This window comes from Phalacrocorax aristotelis, chromosome 2 (assembly GCF_949628215.1).
Source record: "Phalacrocorax aristotelis chromosome 2, bGulAri2.1, whole genome shotgun sequence".
NCBI classification, from domain to species: Eukaryota; Metazoa; Chordata; class Aves; order Suliformes; family Phalacrocoracidae; genus Phalacrocorax; species Phalacrocorax aristotelis.
In genome coordinates this window covers 81,665,519-81,677,676 of record NC_134277.1, presented here as the reverse complement: position 1 = coordinate 81,677,676, position 12,158 = coordinate 81,665,519, and the positions used below count along the sequence as shown (strand labels likewise).

The 12,158-nt window shown below is 37.5% G+C and overlaps 1 protein-coding gene across 1 annotated transcript in view; it reads right to left on the bottom strand.

Annotated features, from left to right (window-relative positions):
* LOC142053108 (cadherin-10) overlaps window positions 1-5,161 on the bottom strand; it is a 114,752-nt gene extending 109,591 nt beyond the window's left edge. The window contains exon 1 of the mRNA XM_075084227.1: window positions 4,672-5,161. The gene's annotated coding sequence lies outside the window, so the exon portion shown is untranslated. The remainder of the gene's footprint in view (window positions 1-4,671) is intronic.
* Between the last annotated feature and the right edge of the window lie 6,997 nt (window positions 5,162-12,158).

The following is a 12,158-nucleotide window of genomic DNA, read 5'->3' as shown; positions in this document are numbered from 1 at the left end:
CTGTAAATTACATTGGTACACATACTTTATGTCTTAAAAATCTGGATAGTATAGCATCACAGATTTCAGGAGGATTACATTCATTTTTAAGGATCACAGCCTGATCGGGCTAAGTGATGGTATGTCATGTTCTTTATGCTACAATGCAAAGCACTGAAATAGGATAATACAAGAAATCAATCTGTAATGTGGAAGGTGATTGAATATTAACAGTAAAATCATAAAACATATATATATATATCACAAAATGATAAAAAAAACTCTCAAAAATACTTTATTTGTATAAAACACAGAAGAACACAGTTCTAGTGTTTGAACAATAGAATTCTGGAAACATCTATTTTCAATTCATTTTCTGAATCATTACCTTTACATAAATGCATGTACACATGCTCTCTTCTTTACCTGATTTCCTAGTCTTGGAAATATGATTGAAAGTTCACTTTGAGATACAATTAAGAGATGCCATAATAATGTTACAAAGTAAAAAAAAAAATGGGTGAAGAATAATGTACATCTGGGAACAATATTAAAAAGAACACTTGCCATGTTGCTTTTCGTTATATCCAGTTAACTTCCTATGTCTTTGTATTCCCCTGATGTACCCTGTTGGTACAAACACAGTACTACACACATTCAGCTGACAGACTTGTTTATATCCCAGAGCAGATGCCCTGTAACAGTACAAGCTGGGGAGTACCTCTGAGATACTGCTAGAGCTTTATGCCTCCTGCTGGACACACTTCTTTATCAAAAAAGTGATAACCATTATCTATTTCATATAGGCTAGTAGAGGCAAGAAACTGTAGTGGGAGCTTACAGAAAAAGTGAAGTAATAAAAAGCTGATATAAATTAAGAGAGAAAGTGTACAGTGTTCTGCTTGCTATAATGCAATCCCTGTACAAGACAAAGGTTTTCCCTGTTTTGCCTTTCTGTACACACATGCACACTTGAGGTAACTGGTTCTGATGTTTAATAATCAGGAAGACTTCATGTACAACGAAATGTGTATAAAGCTTCAACTGGCAGGTTTTTGGCAGATCCTCCACATACTAAAAACTAGACGGATAAGCCAGTAAACAGAACATATAAGCTCAATAGCTCTTTATTTGGGAGGTGTTCTGGCTTCCCACCAGATGAAAACAGAACAAAGGAAAAAAGAGTGCTTGGGTCTAGCTGATTTTTTTCTGTGTAGTAATACAGCCTGATAACTGTAGCACACCCAGCTCCCCAGAGATGAGGAGTATTTTCTATGGCTCTGTTGTAGAGCTGCTAACCCATAGAAACAGGCAAGTTAGGGAAGTCACCATACCAAGGACTCAAAGTTGAAGAGCTGTAAATCCAGGGAGAGAAAAGCAAGAAACATACAACATAGGAGTTCCTCTTGGCCTGAAGGGAGATGTGGGGAACATTAAGCTCAAGAAAGAACTCAGAATACCATTGTTTCTTCTTTGCTTCTTTCTTTCTTTTAAGTTTTTCCAGAAGTTGAACAGTAGAGTAAGCATGTTTTTTTCAAAAAAGCAAGCGTTCACATTAGTAGATTTGCGGGTGCAAGATGTGCAGTGCGTATGTTGTATAGTCAGCCAAGGTTTCAGTGACTATACCTTTAGTTTGCATGAGGTTTCACTGATGGTTGCATACTATTCAGAGCAGTTGAAAATGAGTTATTGTGTGGCATCCTTATGTGCAGTGAAGTCACCCTTCATAATGTTTTACTTTGGTATATTCAAACTGCTCATAAGAAAAGTTTTATTTCTGAATTTCATTTTCCCTCCTTTATGAGAAATGATACATGAATCAGTATGTTGTTAAAAAGCCCATAGCAAATACAACAGTAATACAGAATATGTATTTATGTAGTTTGCTTAAGGCCCTCACAACATGTTTCTTAAAACCCTTATATTCTGCTTATATACTTGCCCAAATAATCAGTCTTTCCCTTCCATTTCTGTCTATCATGTAACATTGAAGAATTAACTGTCCAGCAAATTTTTAAAAATCTATGAACAAGGACATATTGAGGAGTCCAGCTAAGATGTCCTGGTGTTTAGAGACTTGGTTTCAAATGATAATAATGAATGAATTAAAAATAATATTATGATAACAGTCAGAAACTTCACCCCGTTGCTACCATTCAACAGCATTTCAATTAAATTTTACCCCCTGCATTAGTGCTGCAACCTAGTGGTGTGATAAGGTATAAAATTATACTAATTCGAGGGCAGTGTGTTATCACCTGCAACCTGGCTGCAAATATGGTTCACAGACATAGAAACTAAGTCACCTGCACAGAATTATCCAGATGAGACAGGGTCTCTCTCAGTTGCTTGTTTCCTTGTGGATATCATATTGAGAACAGGAAATTACTTTCACAGAATCAGAGGTAGATATTATTTTCAAATTAACCTTTTCTACCTTTTAAATTTAATTATTTAGCAAGGAAAAAAAACCATACTGCTGAGCTGAAATTTGTATACTGGTGTGCATGTATGGATGTGTTTCTTATTAATATCTCTACATTTAATTAATCATGAGCTCATTTGCTTTAACATATAGCATTATTTTATGCATTTTTCAACTACAGCTTGGCACAGAAAAGAACAGTAACCACAGTGTCTACTGTGAGCACATTTCAGTATTTCATCAGTTTCTTCACAGATCCTTTGTCTATTGAGAACACACAAGTATGAAGTTTTAGTATATCTAGACTCATTTAGTCTAATAGAAAGCCAACCAGACCATTTAAGCATATATAAATTCCTACATACAGTCCCTTTAGTTTGCTATTTTCTTTTCCATGAACCGTTACAGAGCATTATAAATATAAACTTTTGGCAAAGGAAGCAACCAAGACATATTTTCCAGTGCTACACAAAGTAACGAAAAAATCAAATAACCATCAGTAGTTTTGAGTTTAAATATCTGTATTACAATCAACACTCCTCAGACATTACAAAGTTCCTATTTAAGTGTACAAAATCATCTTGACACTGCACAAAGAAGACATGGACATAAAGCTAAACTAAAATTAACAGAAACTGCTACAGAAACGATCTCTTCATTCATACTTTTATTTAACAAAGTAAACAAAAATATGAGAAGACTCCCTCAGGCACAAACTAGATTACCAGCTTATAATCCAAGAAGTATTCCTCTCTTGATGTAAACCCATATCGACTCTAAAAAGCTGTTTTTCAACTCTTGAGAAAGATAGCTTGCCTCTCCTACTTGCCTTTCCCAGTTCCCTAAGTTCATTCTTTCATCTCCTTCTCTAAAATAGCACAGGCTACTATCATATTCAAAAAGTAAACAATTAATATAGAAGTTTGACTAACTGAAAAATCTCAATAAATGCTTGCACCAGACTCATAATATTCCTAGTAAATGGCATATTTTAAAAGGATTTAGAGATTCAGAAGTATGTTCCAGTCTCCCACTCCCTGCTTTCCCCCTCCAGTAACATCACCATGTAAATTTAAAGCTTATTAGCCTAAAAAGAAAAAAAAGTCATCATTTTTTACAAACCTTCTTCCTCCCACAGTGCACACACTCATATATGCATACACATATGCGTACACAACAAGTTGTATAATTCAAAAAATACCTTAAAAGCAACGGGTGTGCAGCTGCAGTAATACACAGGCTTTTACTGAAATGAAAGCTGAAGATTATAGGCAACAGCTCCATTTGTGTGGAAGCAACAGAGATGATAGGTCAGTTTTAAAATGCTGGTTGCTATTTGTCACTGTTTGCACGTGCAGATGCATTCTCTTAAGCTGAAGGACTGTTAGATTTTTACGGCTGCAACTAGTATCATGTACAGTATTAGCCTATTGCAAATTTCCAATGCAGCTGACAATGCCATCAATAGTTAGTAGCTGGGAACATAGATTTAGACTTGCTTTGTACTGCATTAATTTAACACCACATCAAATATGGATTTTATTGCAGCAGTGACAATAAATGCTCACACAGGTGCAGACTAAATTTTTCCTCCCTCCACCTTTCCCTTCTCCCCCCCCCCAGCTTTACTGAAATGTCAAACCTGGCAATATTTTCCCCATCTGTGTGTATATAGCTCTGTACAGATATTTGAAACATTGCCTGTATCCAGCCTGCTATCCCTCTCCACAGGGATTTCCTTCATAAGAAGCATTTGCTCTGAGGGTCTATAATTATTCTGAAATTCAGTTCAGGGCAGAACACATAGCAGTGAAAGCTGTAACAGACTTGCACTGGTATAGAGAAAGTGAGGGCACATATGTGTATGTTTCATGCTATGTTCATAACAGTTACACTATGAAACAGTGCTTTTCAATTCAAGTAGTATTGTTCCTCCCCACTGAATCTGCAAGAACTGAATACTGATGGAAACCCCTGCTCAAAAGATAGCCTGCTTACTAGGAGAAAAAAAAAAAACAACTATAAAATGCTTAGTATTTCAATCTTGAATAAATATGGTATAGGTTTACTTTGAGGAGCGAATACACAGCAGTTATTTCCTATCCCTTGTCTCATTACTCCTGAAGCATATTTAGAAAACGTAAAAAGTTGTATATAGTAGAACAATTCTATACATTGCATTAAACACCATATTGTTCATGCTATAATAATTATAATAACAACAACAATAACTACAAAGAGCTTAAGGAAATAAGAAAGGGTCCTACCTTTTATTCTGCTGCTGAGAAAGTGAAGTAGTGTCCACCCCAAGGAAACTGAAACACGAGCTATTAGAGTCCTTTTTCTGTTTGTTTGTTTTCTCCTGCTGTTTTCTAAGACTGATCCCACTTGGATCTAACTCAGGCTTTTTTTCCCAGCATCACTTAACTCTGGTTAGCCGGGAACCAAAGCTAAGGGGGAGCTCTCCCTCTGACTGGCTTTCATTCAGAGCTCCTAATTAAAAAAAAAAAAAAAAAAAAAACCACACAAAAAAAACCCCACCACCACCACACACCCCCCGTGCACAGACACGCACACACTCACTCTCCTTCCGAGGACGAGAGCGGGAGAGGCGCTGCCGATGTAGCCGCAGCACTTACCCTGGGAAGGCTGGAGACCAGGGAAGTGCAGGCTTTTCCAAGCACACAGTGATTTGCAAGTGAATGGTGTGGGAGGGTACAGCAAACGCAGAGCTTTTTTGTTAAAGCCTGTCGCCCTCCCTTCGCTGACAGAATGGTTCTCTGTTTTTGAAGTCTAAGGTAATCAGCCTCATCTGCTTAGCTTGCCGTAATAATAAATACTAAAAACACCACCACTTTTTGTGGTGTGTTTTTCTTGATTAAATATAACCGCTTTCTTATACCACCAGTGATCTTACAGCGATGTTTATAAAATTTATATATATATAAAAAATATTTTAAAAAATAGCATGGTGCCAAGTTAAATTACAACCTCAGAAGGCTTAGATGAAACCACAGAGAGTAATTATTTTCTTCATTGAACTGCTTATGCTATTAGATTAGAAACACATTCTGTCGTGCTTCACCACTTTTATGATTAATATAAAACAAGACAGCTTCATATAATATTAAGTATTTTCACATTTCTGGAGGTTATTAAAAAAAAAGTCAGTGTCACTACTAACAGCCCATTAATATTTTTCCCCCCGTTGATACTTGCCATGCCTGTTTTTATTTTCTTTCAGTCACTGTATCTGGACTTCACATTTTGCAACGTGTTCCTTTTCATCAAGGTAATCTGTGTTGGTTTCACGTTTCTAATACAGCAAATTGGACTTAGCACAATCCTCCTTGGATCATATCAAGTCCAATCCTTTCATTGTGATACTGTAGAGGGTTGTGTGTACATTAGTCAGGAGAGATTTAACAAATAGTCACATAAGATTAAACCAATGGATGTCAGTATTGCTCTATCTAAAAAGTGTCATAAGGGTCTTTCTCTGGTTATAAAAAAGTCTTCCTTAAAAAAAAAAAAAAGGCAAATTATCTTAAAACAGGAGCTGAAATATGTTGTATTTGGGAATGAGGAGGAAAGTAACAATGAAACCTATTTCATTATTAGAAAATCTAGTACAGGAGGAGATAGATCACTGGCTGTTGTTTGGCTGTTCAGTGGTAACTATTTTGCTTGTTTTCAGCTGCTAACTATCAGTCAAAAAGAAAATAAAAAAAGAAAAAAGGCAAGATCCTTATCGTGCCTAGTATCATGTCCTAATGTAACCAACTACTGTCATTTCCCCAGACATGTAACCATCAGGAGGAAGAAATGACCCACCACCCAAGTACAACCTTTTGGCCAATGAGCAAGTAGGCAATTAAGTAACATGCTACACTAGTACGTGAACACTTCATCTGGAGATAGAAAGAAGCAGCAAATGCAGCAAAATGCCACGGGGTGGGGTGGGGGGAATGTCTTTTTACTACCTTATGTGAAATTATTTGGTTCTGAAAAATTTATCTACCATTATAGATTTTTAATCTTTCAAGGAAAGACAACGAAGTTCATTGGCTTTGTCCGTACCTAGGCACATGAATACACAAATGCATAACACATCTGTAAAAAAATTCCATTGCTTTCCTTCTCCCTTTCGCATTGTTGTATCAACATAATCATAGAATTGCTTCATTCTCAGTCCTTTCACAGGAAAGGAGGAGACTGCAGAATTTAACTCAAGCTTCCTAATCTCTGTCACCATTTGACGTTACACTATGTAAAAATAGATTCACAGTTCCCCGTGATCCATGTGGAACTGACAATATTGAGACATCTGTGCTGTCTTCCATGTTTACCCATTTATTTGTGCAAAACTGGAAGCATAAGATTCTCTTATTTTGGGCAAATCCTCTCAGATTGATCTGAAGGCAAAGTTCATGGAACTTTCTTTTCTGGCTGTACTAACTGTGCTTCTGCCTGCTAAAATATGGACCCTATAGTAAAAAGCTAAAGATTGTCGTAGAATAAAAGTTGCACTTTCAGTTTGGTAATACAGACAAATTAAATTATTACGAAAGGAGACGAAAATACGTGGAAAAGTATATACATGGCTGGGATGTAGCTCTTTTAAGCTGGACTGCTTTTTGGATGCTAAACAAAATACTGAATGTTGAAAAGGAAGTTAAAAGCTTCAGTTCCTTTTAACATTTTGTCTTCTGTTATTTAAGTTGCCACCTTGAAGTGGGGAATAAATGGCATTTGTGTATATACACAATGTATATGTATATACATGTATATGTTTGTACATACATGGATATGTATATATACATATATATACATTGTATATACATTTGTATAGATACACAAAAGTTTATTCTAGGCATTCTACATACATATACACACAAAGCTATGCCAATCTCTGAAATAAAAGAAAATAAACTAGTGGAATTACTCAGGAACAAGAACTTCAGAGTCACTGAATGTGTGCTTACTCCCTTTTCTGCATAGCATTTTGGTATATTTCTGCTAGGGTTTTATTCAGCTAGAACGAACCAACCTTATCCTAGAGATATATTAATTTATTCAGGCATAGTTACTGCAAGTCACACTTGCACCTTTAAACTGGACTAACTTTGGGAGTTAAGATTTAACTCTAGAAAAGCCATGCTTTGTCACTAACTTCTGTTTTTGTTGGTATGGTCAACTATTTAGAAGCCAGTATTTATTTATACTGATAGCATATGGATATCTAAGGCAAAACAGTTATTCAACCATATACTTATTCATACACATGACAGTAACTTTAAAACAAGGTAGCATCGTAACCTATTTTTAACACTGCCTAACACATCCCATTAGAAGAGGCCTTTTATAGTTGCTTATAAATTTACCAAATTATTTAGGATTAAATTTTCTACACTGATGGTCTGCCTCAGGCAGAAATAATTTAAAAACATTTCAGCCAAAATGATACCGATATTTTAGAGAACGAGGAAAAATTATACAGCTAGAATTTTCTCACAGGAGTAAAACAACCTTCATGCTTTGAAGGCAGAATGTGAAACTCCACAGGGTACAGCTGGCCTTTGAGTCAGAGAAGCTTACCAATGGGGACAGATTAGGTCAAGAAGCATTAAAATAAAGGAAGAGTGGTAGGAGCAGAAGGAGTGGAGGCTGGAGGACGTATTCTTCTCGGCCAGCAAAAAAAAAAAAAAGACACATTTCTGATAAAGAAGCAAGAAGGAAGAAACAGTGGCAGAATAGGGGTAAAGACATAAATTCACGGAGACTGAACAGGAAAATCTGGGATGGAAAAAAAAATAAAGGAAAAATAATTAAAAAAAAAAAAAAACAGGAAGCACACAAGATAAAAAGTTGGAAAAAGAGATACAGACCTTACCAGGGACTGTGGGCTCACTTTTTGCCATCTCTGTCTTCAAGGCAGGCAGATTTATCCTCTCAAATGATAGGTCTACTATGATACATACTCAGACTACATCAGAGATGCTTTCCTTGCTTTTCATTTCTGGTTACAAACTTGGCAGAAATCCCAGCAGCCAACAGTTGCATTTGTAGGAAGATGATGGGGTATAAGAAAGATGAGAAAGAAAATATCTGGAATTAGACCCCATTTTCCTAAGTATCACTATCAGTAAATGTCTGTCAAACCTACTGGAATTCTCTTCACTCAGCATTGGCCCACATGGAGTAAGAAAGCGCATTTTTTGCTTTATGAGCTCATGAAATGGTGATCAATGTGGTGTTTTTAAAGACTCCAAACCTAGCAATGAGCTGCATGGAACCTGATGGTCCCATTTCTCCATGTTTTTATTCCATATTTGTTATGCTTATAACCTCTGTAAAATTGTACAGAGAAACCTAACAATAAAATTCAAGTACTCCAAAATTAGCAAAGGCCAGAATTGTCTATCCATGTATAATGCAAACTAAACAAACAATATTATAGAGAATATATGAAAATAAGCCAATTTATTACACACATCTCCTAATTACTTGCCGTGTCCCTTCATACACTCCCAAAAGTACCCCTCCTCATTGCCCAAGATGGACTGGTCTATGGGTAAGTCACAGCATGGCAATGGTTGTCTAGAAAAGATTGTCTTTTACAGTGTAGAAGCTGAATGGAGGGGAAAACAGAAGTTTTCACAATGAAAACATTCTCCTTTGAACTAGACCATACCCTAACCTCTGCCACCTATGCCTGTATGATGCTGAGCATGTCACTTGAACCAGATTTCTTTCACGGGTGTTTTCTTGTTATGTCCTATTATTTCTAGGTTTCTGACTGAAGAGATGGGTCTGATATAGAGGCACTGAACACTCACAGTTTCAGCGCACACCGTGCTACAAAAAGAGAAAAAATTACAAAAATGAAGTCTGGTGCTCTGTGTATTGCCATTAAATCAGCTTGTACTTCTGACCATGGTCTCTCTCTATGCCTCAAGTTCTAGCTTGTAGAAAAAGGTAAACATTGCCCCCACTTACTGAAAGGATAAGCTAATGTTTGGAAAACATTCAGCTATTGTAATGTTAAGCACTACAGAAGTCCTTAAGAAAGTTATACAAAAGCAGGATTTGAAAAGCATGCCTCAAACAAAGCCATAAACTACATTGAATAATGACACTGAAGCAGAATTGTTGTTAATTATGAAAATATGTGCCTTCAGTACGATAATATAGAAAAATATAATGATTCTTATGCACCAAGATAGCTGCAGGATAAGCAGATAATTTTAGCACTTCCTAATTTCTGCAAACTTGAATCTGAAATCTTTGTAGTGTTCTTTTCAAATGACTGCATGCACATCAGTATTTGAAATGTTTATTCTTTATTCACTAAGTGACCATGAAAGTACTAGGTACTTAGGTACGAAGTCTAGTTCGAGGCCTGTAGCTAGTGGTCTATCCCAGAGATCAATATTGGGTACAGCACTGGCACCAGTTGTACAGAGAGGCTGTGAAGTCTCCATCCCTTAAGACGTTCAAAAGCTGTCTAGATACGGTCCTGGGCAACTTGCTTTAGGTGGTCCTGCTTGAGCAGGGGTGGGTCGGACAAGATGACCTCCAGAGGTTTCTTACAACCACAACCATTCTGTGATTCTGTGAGACCACAAAGACAAAAATATGACAACAGATTCCACACAGAGGGACTTTTTTCCAGAAAGAAGGCATGAAAGGATGGATGACACAACATGAAAAAGTAGCTAAGTGGAAAAAAACCCAACCAACCAAGCAAACAAACAAACAAAAAAAAACCAAACAGGGAAAGAATAGTGATAAATAGTAGAGGGAGGTGGTAGTAATAAAGGAGCAGAGGCTCCCATGTCAAACAGCCTAACTGCTGTGGAGGAAGACATAGATAGTACTAGAAACTAATGGCTGTTCATGAAGGAAGGAAGAGCAAAATATTTCACAGGGCACGTATTAAGAAAAAAAAATTCAACAAAGCAGTACCCAGTCTAAAATATTACCCTTCTAAAAGTCACGTCACCACTCCGTTCCATTTGGTAGTATTCATACCAGCTGCAGCTCCTGCTCTGACAAAAACACCATTTCCTCTAATTCTCCATGCAGTCTTAGCGATGTCTTGCAGTGCCCTGACTTCTGTTATAAATCTCCTTTGATCCACTGTGATGGGAAAAAAAGCCAAGAAAGTTTGAGTTCTTTGTGGCATCTCATTTTAACCCAAACACATTTTTTCCAACTATTGAAAACTGTACGTACATAGCTGTCTCCAAAGAAACAGCTACCCATTCTTTCATTCATTCCAGTTATTCTAGAGTGCACACATCCTGGTATCTGCTAAAATGTTTTTGTTTTTATAAATCATCTGCCCTCTTACTCCTGTATCTGAGCATTTAAATGTTCTGATGTTACAAGTGAATTTTAGTACAGCAAACTAAAAAAGCTTATAGTTACCTGAAAAACATCCATAAACATGGTATAAATGGAACATAATTCAAAGGACTACACACACAAAAGATGAAATTACTAAGAAGGATGTCAATAAAACATCTATATTGTATACAAAGTCGTCTATGGTTTATCTGGCGATTATGAAAAAATTTAAAACAACCATAAAGACAAACCTTTATGGATTATTGATAGCGTTATTCAAATTGCCTATCATATTTTTAGCAACATGAACAGACATGGTGATTTTTGGAAATAATGCTGTATTAATACAACCAAGCAGAACCATTTTGATAGAACATATACACTCTGATTTGGACAAAAAGGTATTATTTCTGTATTATACTACGAAAACAAATATAACAGAAAATATCTTTACTTGACTTCACTAAAACTTTTCTGTGATTTCCCCTTCTTCAAGTCAGTTGGTTGTTATTTTTCTGCTAGTACTTGCTTAAATGTTGTCCAACCTGATAGCCCTCTGATAGCGTGACTGGCTGGGTAGATGAAGGGAGAGCAGTGGATGTTGTCTATCTCGACCTCAGTAAGGCATTTGACAGAGTCTCCCATAGCCTCCTCACAGGCAAGCTAAGGAAGCGTGGGTTGGATGAGTGGACAGTGAGGAGGACAGAGAATTAGCTCAACAACAGAACTCAGAGGGTCGTGATCAATGGAACAGTCTGGATGGAGGCCTGTCACTAGCAGTGTTCCCCAGGGGTCTGTGCTGTGTCCAGTCCTGTTCAATATATTCATCAATGACCTGGAAAGGAAGGGACAGAGTGTAAACTCAGCAAGTTCGCTGATGATACCAAGCTGGGAGGAGTGGCTGATACACCAGAAGGCTGTGCTGCCATCCAGGGAGACCCGGACAGGCCGGAGAGCTGGGCCGAGGGCAACCTGATGAAATTCAACAAGAGCAAGTGCAAGGCCCTGCACCTGGGGAGGAACAACCCCATGCACTGTTATAGGTTGGGGGCTGACCTGCTGGAAGGCGGCTCTGTTGAGAAGAACCTTGGAGTACCAGTGGACAGCAGGTTGACCCTGAGCCAGCAATATGCCCTTGCTGCCAAGAAGGCCAATGGTGTCCTGGGGTGCATAAAAAAGAGTGTGGCCAGCTGGTTGAGAGAGGTTATCCTCCCCCTCTGCTCCACCCTAGTGAGTCCACAAATGGAATACTGTGTTCAGTTCTGGGCTCCCCAGTTCAAGACAGACAGGGAACTACTGGAAAGAGTCCAATGGAGAGCTATGCTAATGACCAAGGGACTGGATCGTCTCTCCTATGAGGAAAGGTTGAAAGATCTGGGTTTGTTTAGCCTGAAGAAGAGAA